The 14,508-nt window shown below is 47.4% G+C and overlaps 1 protein-coding gene and 1 long non-coding RNA gene across 4 annotated transcripts in view; one reads left to right on the top strand and one right to left on the bottom strand.

The window, feature by feature from the left end:
- Positions 1–14,508, top strand: part of LOC135061533 (uncharacterized) — a 95,552-nt gene that overhangs the window by 2,045 nt on the left and 78,999 nt on the right. For all 3 annotated transcript variants that reach the window (XR_010247926.1, XR_010247920.1, XR_010247914.1), the window contains exon 2: positions 5,423–5,578. This is a non-coding gene — a long non-coding RNA (uncharacterized LOC135061533). The remainder of the gene's footprint in view (positions 1–5,422; positions 5,579–14,508) is intronic.
- The window catches only part of RGMB (repulsive guidance molecule BMP co-receptor b), a 79,658-nt gene that overhangs the window by 60,611 nt on the left and 4,539 nt on the right, over positions 1–14,508 (bottom strand). The window lies entirely within an intron of this gene.

Here is a 14,508-nt window from a genome sequence, read left to right as displayed (position 1 = left end):
AGTTCTACTCAGGTACTGCCAACATGTAATATTTTGTGGATTTTGTTTTCAGTCCTCCACAGCACAGATGAGTCTATCTATCTTGCTGGGTCAGAAAGAAATCCTCAAAACATGACCTGTTGGGGATGGGGGGGTTGGTATATAAGGTCAACATGCATCATGTCGACATTCATAATTAATTTATAGTGACTGGCAATATGCTGACATGTCCCAATGCTACTGTAAACATTCTGACAATTTCAACATTTTGTAAGTTGACATTGTCAAGGTGTTTACATTTTAATAAGCTTTTGACATACTGTATGTCTTTAAACGGGGACATGCTTGATGTACACGGGTTTGAGGCTGGCTGGCTTCAAGCCCGAATTTCACCTGGTTTTAATCAGCCACAGAGCCTGTGTAATTCATGGGTGTACCTGTCTGAAGGGATAGTATGGTAAGTATTAGTATGATATACCGGTGGACGAGATGCCATCGGTCAGAATACCGACAGCGGCATCCTAACCATCAGAAAACCGACAGCCCCCCAAAAAGTACTGTTATCCTACCCTAGCAGCTGTGTGAGAACTACACTGCTGCTTATAGCGACACAGCTGTGTGATAACTACACTGCTGCTTATAGCAACACAGCTGTGTGATTACACTGCTGCTTATAGCGACACAGCTGCGTGATAAGTACACTGCTGCTTATAGTGACACAGCTGCGTGATAAGTACACTGCTGCTTATAGCGATACAGCTGCGTGATAAGTACACTGCTGCTTATAGTGACACAGCTGCGTGATAACTACAATGCTGCTTATAGCAACACAGCTGCGTGATAAGTACACTGTTGCATATAGCACCACAGCTGCGTGATAAGTGCACTGCTGCTTATAGCAACACAGCTGCGTGATAAGTGCACTGCTGCTTATAGTGACACAGCTGTGTGATAACTACACTGCTGCTTATAGCAACACAGCTGTGTGATTACACTGCTGCTTATAGCGACACAGCTGCATGATAAGTACACTGCTGCTTATAGCGATACAGCTGCGTGATAAGTACACTGCTGCTTATAATGACACAGCTGCGTGATAACTACAATGCTGCTTATAGCAACACAGCTGCGTGATAAGTACACTGTTGCTTATAGCAACACAGCTGCGTGATCAGTGCACTGCTGCTTCTAGCAACACAGCTGCGTGATAAGTACACCGCTGCTTATAGCAACACAGCTGCGTGATAAGTACACTGCTGCTCATAGCGACACAGCTGCGTGATAAGTACACTGCTGCTTATAGCACCACAGCAGGGCCGGTTCTAGCCCTTTTTGCGCCCCGGGCGGGAAATAGGGGCGTGGCTTCATACAGGGGGCGTGGTCAGTTACGCCCCCTGTACAGTAGAGTAGCGCCGCTGAAATTCTGTGCGGTGCACGATGATGTCATCGCGCACCGCACAGCAAAGGTACTCTCCACGAAGGGAAACCAGACGTGTAGCGTCTAGTTCCCTTCACAGCGGGACCAGCAGGGGACACAGCGGGCAGCAGGGGGCACAGCAGTAGCGGATCTTGCCATGGTGCGGCGCCCTCCGGAAGGCGGCGCCCCGGGCAAAAGTCCTGCTTGCCCGTGGCAAGATCCGCTACTGCAACACAGCTGCGTGATAAGTACACTGCTGCTTATAGCGACACAGCTGCATGATAACTACACTGCTGCTTATAGCAACACAGCTGCATGATAAGTACACTGCTGCTTATAGTGACACAGCTGCATGATAAGTACACTGCTGCTTATAGCGACACAGCTGCGTGATAAGTACACTGCTGCTTATAGCGATACAGCTGCGTGATAAGTACACTGCTGCTTATAATGACACAGCTGCGTGATAACTACAATGCTGCTTATAGCAACACAGCTGCGTGATAAGTACACTGTTGCTTATAGCAACACAGCTGCGTGATCAGTGCACTGCTGCTTCTAGCAACACAGCTGCGTGATAAGTACACCGCTGCTTATAGCAACACAGCTGCGTGATAAGTACACTGCTGCTCATAGCGACACAGCTGCGTGATAAGTACACTGCTGCTTATAGCACCACAGCAGGGCCGGTTCTAGCCCTTTTTGCGACCGGGCGGGAAATAGGGGCGTGGCTTCATACAGGGGGCGTGGTCAGTTACGCCCCCTGTACAGTAGAGTAGCGCCGCTGAAATTCTGTGCGGTGCGCGATGATGTCATCGCGCACCGCACAGCAAAGGTACTCTCCACGAAGGGAAACCAGACGTGTAGCGTCTAGTTCCCTTCACAGCGGGACCAGCAGGGGACACAGCGGGCAGCAGGGGGCACAGCAGTAGCGGATCTTGCCATGGTGCGGCGCCCTCCGGAAGGCGGCGCCCCGGGCAAAAGTCCTGCTTGCCCGTGGCAAGATCCGCTACTGCAACACAGCTGCGTGATAAGTACACTGCTGCTTATAGCGACACAGCTGCATGATAACTACACTGCTGCTTATAGCAACACAGCTGCATGATAAGTACACTGCTGCTTATAGTGACACAGCTGCATGATAAGTACACTGCTGCTTATAGTGACACAGCTGCATGATAAGTACACTGCTGCTTATAGTGACACAGCTGCATGATAACTACACTGCTGCTTATAGCGACACAGCTGCATGATAACTACACTGCTGCTTATAGTGACACAGCTGCATGATAAGTACATTACTGCTAATAGTTACTTGGGTAAACGTGTGATCCTTCGATATGGGGGAGAAGTAGGGTTACCACCGGATCCCTTTAATTCTAGATACATACTAATTACACAGGTTCTGTGGCTGTCTGACTTCAAGACTCCATTTCACCTGGTTTTAATCAGCCACAGAACCTGTGTAATTAATATGTGTTCAGAATTAAAGGAATGAGGTAGTAACCCGAGGGAGAAGTAGTATCAGTGCACATTATGTGCTTTAATACCGCTACCCCCCATATATTACAGCAGTGGTGTGTGCTTAGTGACAGGGGCGCTACGCTCCCCTGTCAATACCGGCATTGCTATCTGTAAGATTGCACGGTGATATGCAGGGCAATGTATGAACGGTAGGAGATCTCGCGCATGCGCCCTGGAGCTGGCTGAGGGGAGAGACAGAGTCCATCAGCACTAAGCTGATGTGCTGTGGCAGGGATCGCCGGAGGGGGGAGTTTTCACCCCAGAGTTGTTCTTATATCTCGTCGATGTACCTTCCTGTTTCACCAAGGTAAAGAGACGAAGCAGGAGGAGCTATAATGGCACAATATGTGCCACTATAGTACATATCCCACTCAGTTACTGTACATAACTACACTACTGCTAATAGTGACACAGCTGCATGACAAGTGCACCACTGCCAATAGTGACACAGCTACATGATAAGTCTATAGATTGTAAGCTTGCGAGCAGAGCCCTCCTACCTCTATGTCTGTCTGTTATTACCCTGTTTTATTCTTGTACTGTTGTTCCAACTGTAAATTCAGTTAGCTTGCCCCCGCGAGTTAGCTTGCCCCCGCGAGTCCGTGTGGCTATAGCCCGCACTTACAGTAGCTCCAGACTCCAGCTAATAGTGACACAGCTGCATGACAAGTGCACCACTGCCAATAGTGACACAGCTACATGATAAGTCTATAGATTGTAAGCTTGCGAGCAGAGCCCTCCTACCTCTATGTCTGTCTGTTATTACCCTGTTTTATTCTTGTACTGTTGTTCCAACTGTAAATTGCAGCGCAATATGCTGTACTATATAACAAACTGTTAATAAATAAATAAGTACATTACTGCTAAGACTATAATTACACTACTGCTAATAGTGACACAGCTATGATAATTACACCACTGATAGTGACACAGCTGTATAATAGGTACATTACTGCTAATAGTGATACAGCTGCATGATCGTTACACTACTGCTAAAAGTCACAAGACGATGATCATCTGTTTTTATGTGTGTATCAGGTCGGGTAACTTAACCACTGAGCCAGCACAGAGACCAGGTGAAAGTTCCTGTACTCATTGCAGGATGATGAACGTGGTGTTGTCCAGGCTTCCAAATCGGAATGTAACCTTAGTCAGCCAGCAAATGTCATTGGCTGAGAGAGGGAAGTGGGCAGGAATAAGGCTGCTTTGAAGCCTCCCACCTACTCCTCCTTCTAACACCCAGGGCCCCTTCTGACTAATACAGGGATCTTCAGTAGACTTACAAAAAACACGTAAGTGAAAAGGCAGCAGTCCTCATGGCCTTGCCATGTACTGAGAGTGAGAAATCACTGCTGGCTGAATACTCATTTATACATCTAACAGACAAAGATGTTGGGAGCCATCCATATGTTTATTTGCAATAATTTCTGAATATTGTGATTCTGTTACGAAGAGGGTAATGCAGCACAAGGCTTTCATATAACTTTATTTTCTTTCTTCCTTCATATTTGAACTTATAGGGTTCGATTCAGTAAGCTGCGATGGGGGCGATTTGATGTTGCGACAGCCTGGAAACACTAGTAAAGGCACCTCAACTCGCCCCTCACCTTGCCGTCTGATCTCACCCCACACGTGAGGATTTTTGTAAAAGACCCTATGGGGCTGGAAACACCAGTCATGGGGGTAAATTTACTAAAGCTTCTAAAACAGAGATGTTGATGTCCATAGCAACCAATCAGATACTGTCTATCATTTCTCTATTGCCTTTTAGAAAATGATAGACAGCATCTATGTGGTTGCTACGGGCAACATCACCAATTCTCTGTTTTCGAAGCTTTGCTAAATTTACCCCACTGAGTCTGGAGCTACTGTAAGTGCGGGCTATAGCCACACGGACTCGCGGGGGCAAGCTAACTGAATTGACCCCATTGTTACACATTTAGTTAAAATTCTGTGCAATGAGTAATACCCCTTTCACACTGCCTGAGGCGGGTCGCTCTCGGGAGCCTGACACGGGAGATCCAAGCGCCGCCCGTACACACACAGTGAACGGGAAACGGGTCATATCGACCCGGCTCCCGTTCACACCGCACAGCGAGCCGGGTTGAACACGAGCTCAACCCTGCTTGCTACCAGGGTTGAAATACCGGGTCGCTCAACCCGGTATTTTTCCCCTGGCACCTTTCAGACCACACATGAACAAGGGTTATGCGCGCTCATGTGCCAATAACCCGTGTTCATAGCTGACGGTCTGAAAGGGGTATAAATGACATGAATTAACTAGTGGAAACTTTGGGAGGCACGTAGCCCCTGCAATAACTGGCTTGTACAGTGTGAAATCTATTATTTATGGGTGGTCCTCCAAATAATTTTACTCTGACAAAATTCTGGCATGTTCCAGCTATCCTAAAGTAATGTTTCTACATGCTATCCAGCATCCAAGAGGAAGCCACTAGTAAACTATGTGAACTGAACTATGTACTCAACTTTTTTTTTTTCCAGACTTCTCATAATAGTGTCCATTCACGGCTGCTCCAGGAATGTGTTGACAACTGCCACCTACAATGTGTCGTTTTCCTGTTAATGTGCTGAAGTACAGATTAATATTCCCTAGCCTAACGCATGTTTACTAACCAGGGAAAATATTTTCGTATTAAGGTAAGAAAAACTGTATTTATTTGAGATATTTTCACTTATCACCTGTATAATGTTTGCATATAGAAATTAGAGGCAGAGCATTGCTTTAGAATTATGAAGCACTTGTAATGTATAATCACATATTGACTTGATATAGTGTAAATAATGAAAAGCATGATTACATTTATTACTTTTATACTTTGTTTTTCTATATTTTAGCCCCAAGGTAAACTCAACCTTATAGGACATGTGCAAGCTACTGAAAGGATTTCTGATTTTTGCAAGTACTATCCTTGTATTTGTAATGTACATTAAAATCTAAAGCTGGGTACACACTTGGCCATCGGATCGGCTGTCCGGCGATCTGCCGACCTATCTGACAATCGGCTAGTGCATACTCAGTTACCGATTGTCGGCCCAATGTGTTGAGGCTGATGTCACAACTGAACATGCATTTACTTGTGCCCGCCCAGTTGTGTTATCAATCACCAACGGCCCCTGCAGTAAGTGTACGGACAACCCAGATATATCGACCATCGGCTCTGCAGCAGGGCCGACGCAATAGGTTTGTGAATGATATCGTTCAGACCAATCAGGGTAACACACCCGCTGACACGGCCACGATATATCTGACAGTGTGTACCCAGCATAAGTGTAGAATGTTATATCCCTTTCACACTGACAAATATTTACCGGATTATTGCACATGAAAGCACATCAATCCGGGAATTTGCTCAGTGTGAAAGGGTCCTGGAAGAATATCCCGGGTCCAACGTCCCGGCATTTCATCCCAGGCCTCGACCTGGGTTGAATCCGGAATCGACCCGGTATGTGGTGCAGTGTGAACAGGTAAGCTGGGTCAAGGTGACCTGGCACCCGTTCTCTGCATAGGAGGAGGCGATGCTTGGAGATGATAATCTCCAAGCACCGCCTCCGGTAGCGTGTCAGCGGTGACGTCACCAACCCGGCAATATGCTGGATGAGGCCGCAAGTCTGAAGGGGTCTCAAGCCGCGTCGCACCTGGGAAGCACCTGTGTACACAAATTGGCGGTAAAAGTGGTATTAAAGTAAAAGTGGTATTAAAAACCTTTGGCCATGCATTCATGTATTCGCACACCTTCCACTTTGTACCATGGGCACCCAGTGCAGCTCATTTCAATTTGCCTTACACTGATTTAAATCTAATTTTAGCAATGTAGACGTTTTATGTAAACCATAGAGATGTTCCATTCTTTCTGAACTGAGTGGGGAGCTTGGGCGGCCTCCTCTCACCCATTGCTCTGCTTGCTTAGCATAGCAAGCAGTGAATAGATGCTATGCACGTGTCATCTATTCACTGGGGAGAGGTTTTCAGCAGGTCCCGGATTGTTGGGCATGCCCCCAGCCTGACGAAAACAGAAGGGGAGTGACTTGTGGGTACGGCATTTCCTTCAACGCCATTCCCGCTTTTCAGTGCAAACGTCACTCTTTTCATTTCACAAATGTTGGGAGGTATGTCCTAGTAGACAGTGCCCCTAGTTGGGTGGTCTGTCCCTGCTCACCAGAGGCAGGTGCAAGTAGTAATTCCAGGAGGGTAAAAGGACACCATTTTGTATGAGGAGGCTAATGTTGGGAGTTATGACCGAAAGATCTGGCTAAGACACTCACTAATGCAGGTAGTGGGCATGGCAAAGGTTATGAAGATACAAAGGGTAAAGCTGGCCACGCAAGGTGCTATCCTGTCACTTGGGGGGTCATTCCGAGTTGTTCGCTAGCTGTTTTCGGTCGCAACGCAGCGTTCAGTCAAAAAAGTGGCACTTCTGCGCATGCGTATGCGGCGCAATGAACACGCGCAACGTACTTTCACAACAGCCGAAGTAGTTTTACACAGGCTGTAGCAAGGTTTTTCAGTCACAATGGCAGCCGCAGAGTGATTGACAGGAAGAGGGCGTTTCTGGGTGGAAACTGACCGTTTTCTGGGAGTGTTCGAAAAAACGCAGGTGTGCCTGGGAGAACGCAGGTGTGGCTGGCTGAACGCAGGGCGTGTTTGTGACGTCAAATCAGGAACTGAACAGTCTGCAGTGATCGCAAGATAGGAGTAGATTTGGAGCTACTTTCAAACTGCACAATTTATTTTGGTAGACGCTCTGCGAACCTTTCGTTCGCACTTCTGCTAAGCTAACATACACTCCCAGAGGGCGGCTTAGCGTTTGCACCGCTGCTAAAAGCAGCTAGCGGGCGAACAACTCGGAATGAGGGCCTTGGTCTGTTCTCTTCCTGCAACACTGGGATAGTGCCCTCAGCAGATTTTCACATATATAGGCCAGTAGAGCTAATTCCACATTTACCAACATGTTGTTTATGTGTGACAACACAATATTGGGCTAGTCGCCCGGTATCAAAAAATATTAATAAAAATATACTAATAAATTAGTATATTCTTTCTGGGTGCTTTAACAGGGCTGTTTTCCTAGAGCAGCTGTTTGATTAAGGTGATAGTCCGTCACCACATGAAGCAAAACAAAACAATATATAAACAGCGCTACCAGGTGCTAATATTCATATAAATATGTAAATTTTATTAAAAGATATTCAATACCATAAACACATATAATTAAGATCAAAAAAAATCAGATGAATAAAACAAGCCTCATATGCCAGTGGTATGACCAAATAGACTTTCCGTGGACTCTTTTTAAAAGGCCAAGTGATGATTGAAAATGTTCCAATGCTTTATGATAATTACCAGATCCCAAATGGAAGAAGGCAGGGTATTCCACCTAGCGCGGTGATGATGATTCTGTCCTGCGCAAATGTGAATGGTGGTTCTCCCCTTTTGTTAAATGTCCACATGTATGGATCGGTCTCCGGATAGATGAATGTTAGATGGGTCAGAGCTCTAAAGACCACTGTGGGTCATCCCAAACATCTGTATCCAAATTTAGGAAAAGCAATGGGTAATCAGTTCCATGAACTCACTGGCCTTAGCGACGTCCTGGTCATAGGTTGCCAGCCTATGACCAGGACGTCGCTAAGGCCAGTGAGTTCATGGAACTGATTACCCATTGCTTTTCCTAAATTTGGATACAGATGTTTGGGATGACCCACAGTGGTCTTTAGAGCTCTGACCCATCTAACATTCATCTATCCGGAGACCGATCCATACATGTGGACATTTAACAAAAGGGGAGAACCACCATTCACATTTGCGCAGGACAGAATCATCATCACCGCGCTAGGTGGAATACCCTGCCTTCTTCCATTTGGGATCTGGTAATTATCATAAAGCATTGGAACATTTTCAATCATCACTTGGCCTTTTATAAAGAGTCCATGGAAAGTCTATTTGGTCATACCACTGGCATATGAGGCTTGTTTTATTCATCTGATTTTTTTGATCTTAATTATATGTGTTTATGGTATTGAATATCTTTTAATAAAATTTACATATTTATATGAATATTAGCACCTGGTAGCGCTGTTTATATATTGTTTTGTAGTCGCCCGGTATCACTGCAGATATTACTGCGATTGTGGCCAGCCTCATTTTCTACCCCAACTTTTCCTCCAGTGACTGTGTCGCCCCTAAAAGTGTTTGCATGCAATTTACATATCTGGAGTTTGAAAGAGCGGCGTACATCACTGAATATAATCATAGACATCAAAACTGACACCTAATGGTCTACTTCCCATGAAATATAGAGGGATATCTGCTTGATAGTACTGTATCACACATTACACAATAGATAAAACGCACTGCTCTCCCATCCCCAACCCATCTTACATTACATTATGCAGAGGTATTATAAATACATAACAATCTGCTATGACTATGATGTTTTATAGTACAAAGCTGAATAGTGATATATCTCTTCAGCTACATACTAATAAACATTATCTTTTGCATTCATTGATTAATAAACATTATATTTCTCTGACGTCCTAAGTGGATGCTGGGACTCCGTAAGGACCATGGGGAATAGCGGCTCCGCAGGAGACTGGGCACAACTAAAGAAAGCTTTAGGACTACCTGGTGTGCACTGGCTCCTCCCACTATGACCCTCCTCCAGACCTCAGTTAGAATCTTGTGCCCGGCTGAGCTGGATGCACACTAGGGGCTCTCCTGAGCTCCGAGAAAGAAAGTATGTGTTAGGTTTTTTATTTTACAGTGAGATCTGCTGGCAACAGACTCACTGCAGCGAGGGACTAAGGGGAGAAGAAGCGAACCTACCTAACTGGTGGTAGTTTGGGCTTCTTAGGCTACTGGACACCATTAGCTCCAGAGGGATCGACCGCAGGACCCGACCTTGGTGTTCGTTGCCGGAGCCGCGCCGCCGGCCCCCTTACAGAGCCAGAAGCAAGAAGTGTTCCGGAAAATCGGCGGCAGAAGACTTCTGTCTTCAACAAGGTAGCGCACAGCACTGCAGCTGTGCGCCATTGCTCCTCATGCACACCTCACACTCCGGTCACTGATGGGTGCAGGGCGCTGGGGGGGGGCGCCCTGAGGGCAATATAAACACCTTGGCTGGCAAATCATCACAATATATAGTCCCACGGCTATATATGTGATAAATTACCCCTGCCAGAATCCATGAAAAAAGCGGGAGAAAAGTCAGCCGAAAAAGGGGCGGGGCTATCTCCCTCAGCACACTGGCGCCATTTTTTCTACACAGTGCAGCTGGAAGACAGCTCCCCGGGCTCTCCCCTGTAGTTTTCAGGCTCAAAGGGTTAAAAAGAGAGGGGGGGCACCAAATTTAGGCGCAATATGTGTATACAAGCAGCTATTGGGGGAAAAATCACTCAGTTATAGTGTTAATCCCTGCATTATATAGCGCTCTGGTGTGTGCTGGCATACTCTCTCTCTGTCTCCCCAAAGGACTTTGTGGGGTCCTGTCCTCAGTCAGAGCATTCCCTGTGTGTGTGCGGTGTGTCGGTACGGCTGTGTCGACATGTTGGATGAGGAAGGTTACGTGGAGGCGGAGCAGAGGCCGATAAATGGGATGTCGCCCCCTGTGGGGCCGACACCAGAGTGGATGGATAGGTGGAAGGTATTAACCGACAATGTCAACTCCTTACATAAAAGGCTGGATGACGTAACAGCTGTGGGACAGCCGGCTTCTCAGCCCGCGCCTGCCCAGGCGCCTCAAAGGCCATCAGGGGCTCAAAAAAACGCCCGTTACCTTAGATGGCAGACACAGATGTCGACACAGAGTCTGACTCCAGTGTCGACGAGGTTGAGACATATACACAATCCACTAGGAACATCCGTTGCATGATCTCGGCAATGAAAAATGTGTTACACATTTCTGACATTAACCCAAGTACCACATAAAAGGGTTTTTATTTTTGGGGAGAAAAAGCAGCCAGTGTTTTGTTCCCCCATCAGATGAGTGAATGAAGTGTGTAAAGAAGCGTTGGTTCCCCCGATAAGAAACTGGTAATTCTAAAAAGTTACTGCTGGCGTACCTTTTCCCGCCAGAGGATAGGTCACGTTGGGAGATATCCCCTAGGGTTGATAAGGCGCTCACACGTTTGTCAAAAAAGGTGGCACTGCCGTCTTAGGATACGGCCACTTTGAAGGAGCCTGCTGATAAAAAGCAGGAGGCTATCCTGAAGTCTGTATATACACACTCCGGTACTATACTGAGACCTGCAATTGCCTCAGCATGAATAGTGCTGCTGCAGCGTGGTCTGATACCCTGTCAGATAATATTAATACCCTAGACAGGGATAATGTTTTGCTAACATAGAGCATTTTAAAGACGTCATCTTATATATGAGGGATGCACAGAGGGATATTTGCCGGCTGGCATCCAGAATTAATGCAATGTCCATTCTTCCAGGAGGGTATTAGAGACCCCGCAGTGGACAGGTGATGCTGACTTTAAAAGGCACATGGAGATTCTGCCTTATAAGGGTGAGGAATTGTTTGGGGATGGTCTCTGGGACCTCGTATCCACAGCAACAGCTGGGAAGAAAAAAATTTACCTCAGGTTTCCTCACAGCCTAAGAAAGCACCGTATTTTCAGGTACAGTCCTTTCGGCTTCAGAAAAGCAAGCGGGTCAAAGGCGCTTCCTTTCTGCACAGAGACAAGGGAAGAAGGAAAAAGCTGCACCAGACAGCCAGTTCCCAGGATCAAAAATCTTCCCCCGCTTCCTCTGAGTCCACCGCATGACGCTGGGGCTCCACAGGTGGAGACAGGTGCGGTGGGGGGCGTGTCTCGGGAACTTCAGGGACCAGTGGGCTTGCCCACAGGTGGATCCCTAGGTTCTGCAAGTAGTATCACAGGGATACAAGCTGGAGTTCGAGGCGACTCCCCCTCGCCGTTACCTCACATCAGCCTTGCCTGCTGCCCTCGGAGAAAGGGCGGTAGTACTGGCGGCAATTCACAAGCTGTACTTCCAGCAGGGGAAATCAAGGTACCCCTCCTTCAACAAGGCCGGGGTTACTATTCCAAAATGTTTGTGGTACCGAAACCAGACGGTTCGGTGAGACCCATTCTAAAATTGAAATCCTTGAACACTTACATACGAAGGTTCAAGTTCAAAATGGAATCGCTCAGGGCGATTATTGCAAGCCTGGAGAATTTCATGGTATCACTGGACATCAAGGATGCTTACCTGCATGTCCCTATTTACCCTCCTCACCAGGATTGTCATTACCAATTCCAGACGTTGCCGTTGGTCTGTCCCCGGCACCGAGGGTATTTACCAAGGTAATGGCCAAAATAATTATCCCGTACTTGGACGATCTCCTTATAAAGGCGAGGTCCAGGGAGCAGTTGTTTGTCGGAGTAGCACTATCTCGGGAAGTCCTACAACAGCACGGCTGGATTCTGAATATTCCAAAGTCGCAGCTGGTTCCTACGACTCGTCTACTGTTCCTGGGTATGGTTCTGGACACAGAACAAGAAAAAAGGGGTTTCTCCCGGAGGAGAAGTCCAAGGAGTTGTCGTCTCTAGACAGAGACCTCCTAATACAAATACAGGTGTCGGTGCATCAATGCACGCGAGCCCTGGGAAAGATGGTAGCTTCTTACGAAGAAATTCCATTCGCCAGGTCCCATGCAAGGATCTTCCAGTGGGATCTGTTGGACAAGTGGTCCGGGTCGCATCTTCAGATGCATCGGCGGATAACCCTGTCTCCAAGGGCCAGGGTGTCGCTGTTGTGGTGGCTGCAGAGTGCTCATCTTCTAGAGGGCCGCAGATTCGGCATACAGGACTGGGTCCTGGTGACCACGGATGCCAGCCTTCGAGGCTGGGGGGCAGTCACACAGGGAAGAAGCTTCCAAGGACTATGGACAAGTCAGGAGACTTCCCTACACAAAAATATTCTGGAACAAAGGGCCATTTACAATGCCCTAAGTCAGGCTAGACCCCTGCTTCAACACCGGCCGGTGCTGATCTAGTCAGACAACATCACGGCGGTCACTCATGTAAACCGACAGGGCGGCACAAGAAGCAGGATAGCGATGGCAGAAGCCACAAGGATTCTCCGATGGGCGGAAAATCATGTGTTAGCACTGTCAGCAGTGTTCATTCCCGGAGTGGATAACTGGGAAGCAGACTTTCTCAGCAGACACGACCTCCACCCGGGAGAGTGGGGACTTCATCCAGAAGTCTTCCAAATGATTGTACACCATTGGGAAAGGCCACAGGTGGACATGATGGCGCCCCGCCTCAACAAAAAGCTAAAAAGATATTGCGCCAGGTCAAGGGACCCTCAGGCGATAGCTGTGGACGCTCTGGTAACACCATGGGTGTACCAGTCGGTGTATGTGTTCCCTTCTCTGCCTCTCATACTCAGGGTAATGAGAATAATAAGAAGGAGAGGAGTAAGAACTATACTCATTGTTCCGGATTGGCCAAGAAGAGCTTGGTACCCAGAACTCCAAGAAATGATCTCAGAGGACCCATGGCTGCAGCAGGGGGCCTGTCTGTTCCAAGACGTACCGCGGCTGCGTTTGACGGCATGGCGGTTGAACGCCGGATCCTGAAGGAAAAGGGCATTCCGAAAGAAGTTATCCCTACGCTAATTAAAGCTAGGAAAGAAGTGAGCGCAAACCATTATCACCGCATATGGCGGAAATATGTTGCGTGCTGTGAGGCCAGGAAGGCCCCAACGGAGGAATTTCAGCTAGGTCGATTTCTGCACTTCCTACAGTCAGGGGTGACTGTGGGCCTAAAATTGGGTTCCATTAAGGTCCAGATTTCGGCTCTATCGATTTTCTTCCAAAATAGAACTGGCTTCACTGCCTGAAGTTCAGACTTTTGCTAAGGGAGTGCTGCGTTTGTGCCTCCAGTGGCACCGTGGGATCTCAACGTGGTGTTGGATTTCCTGAAGTCGCATTGGGTTGAGCCGCTTAAATCCGTGGAGCTAAAATACCTCACGTGGAAAGTGGTCATGCTGTTGGCCTTGGCGTCGGCCAGGCGTGTATCAGAATTAGCGGCTTTATCATGCAAAAGCCCTTATCTAATTTTTTTATATGGATAGGGCGGAACTGAGGACTTGTTCCCAATTCCTTCCTAAGGTGGTATCAGTTTTTCATGTGAAACAACCTATTGTGGTGCCTGCGGCTACTTGGGACTTGGAGGATTCCAATTTACTGGACGTAGTCAGGGCCCTGAAAAATATATGTTTCCAGGACGGCTGGAGTCAGGAAAACTGACTCGCTATTTATCCTGTATGCACCCAACAAGTTCGGTGCTCCTGCTTCTAAGCAGACTATTGCTCGCTGGATCTGTAGCACGATTCAACTTGCACATTCTGCGGCTGGACTGCCGCACCCTAAATCTGTAAAAGCCCATTCCACGAGGAAAGTGGGCTCTTCTTGGGCGGCTGCTCGAGGGGTCTCGGCTTTACAAATTTGCCGAGCTGTTACTTCGTCGGGTTCAAACACTTTTGCAAGAGTCTACAAGTTTGATACCCTGGCTGAGGAGGACCTGGAGTTTGCTCATTCGGTGCTGCAGAGT

The sequence above is a fragment of the Pseudophryne corroboree genome, chromosome 1 (genome assembly GCF_028390025.1).
Source record: "Pseudophryne corroboree isolate aPseCor3 chromosome 1, aPseCor3.hap2, whole genome shotgun sequence".
Taxonomy (NCBI): Eukaryota; Metazoa; Chordata; class Amphibia; order Anura; family Myobatrachidae; genus Pseudophryne; species Pseudophryne corroboree.
This window is presented reverse-complemented; position numbering and strand designations above follow the sequence as displayed.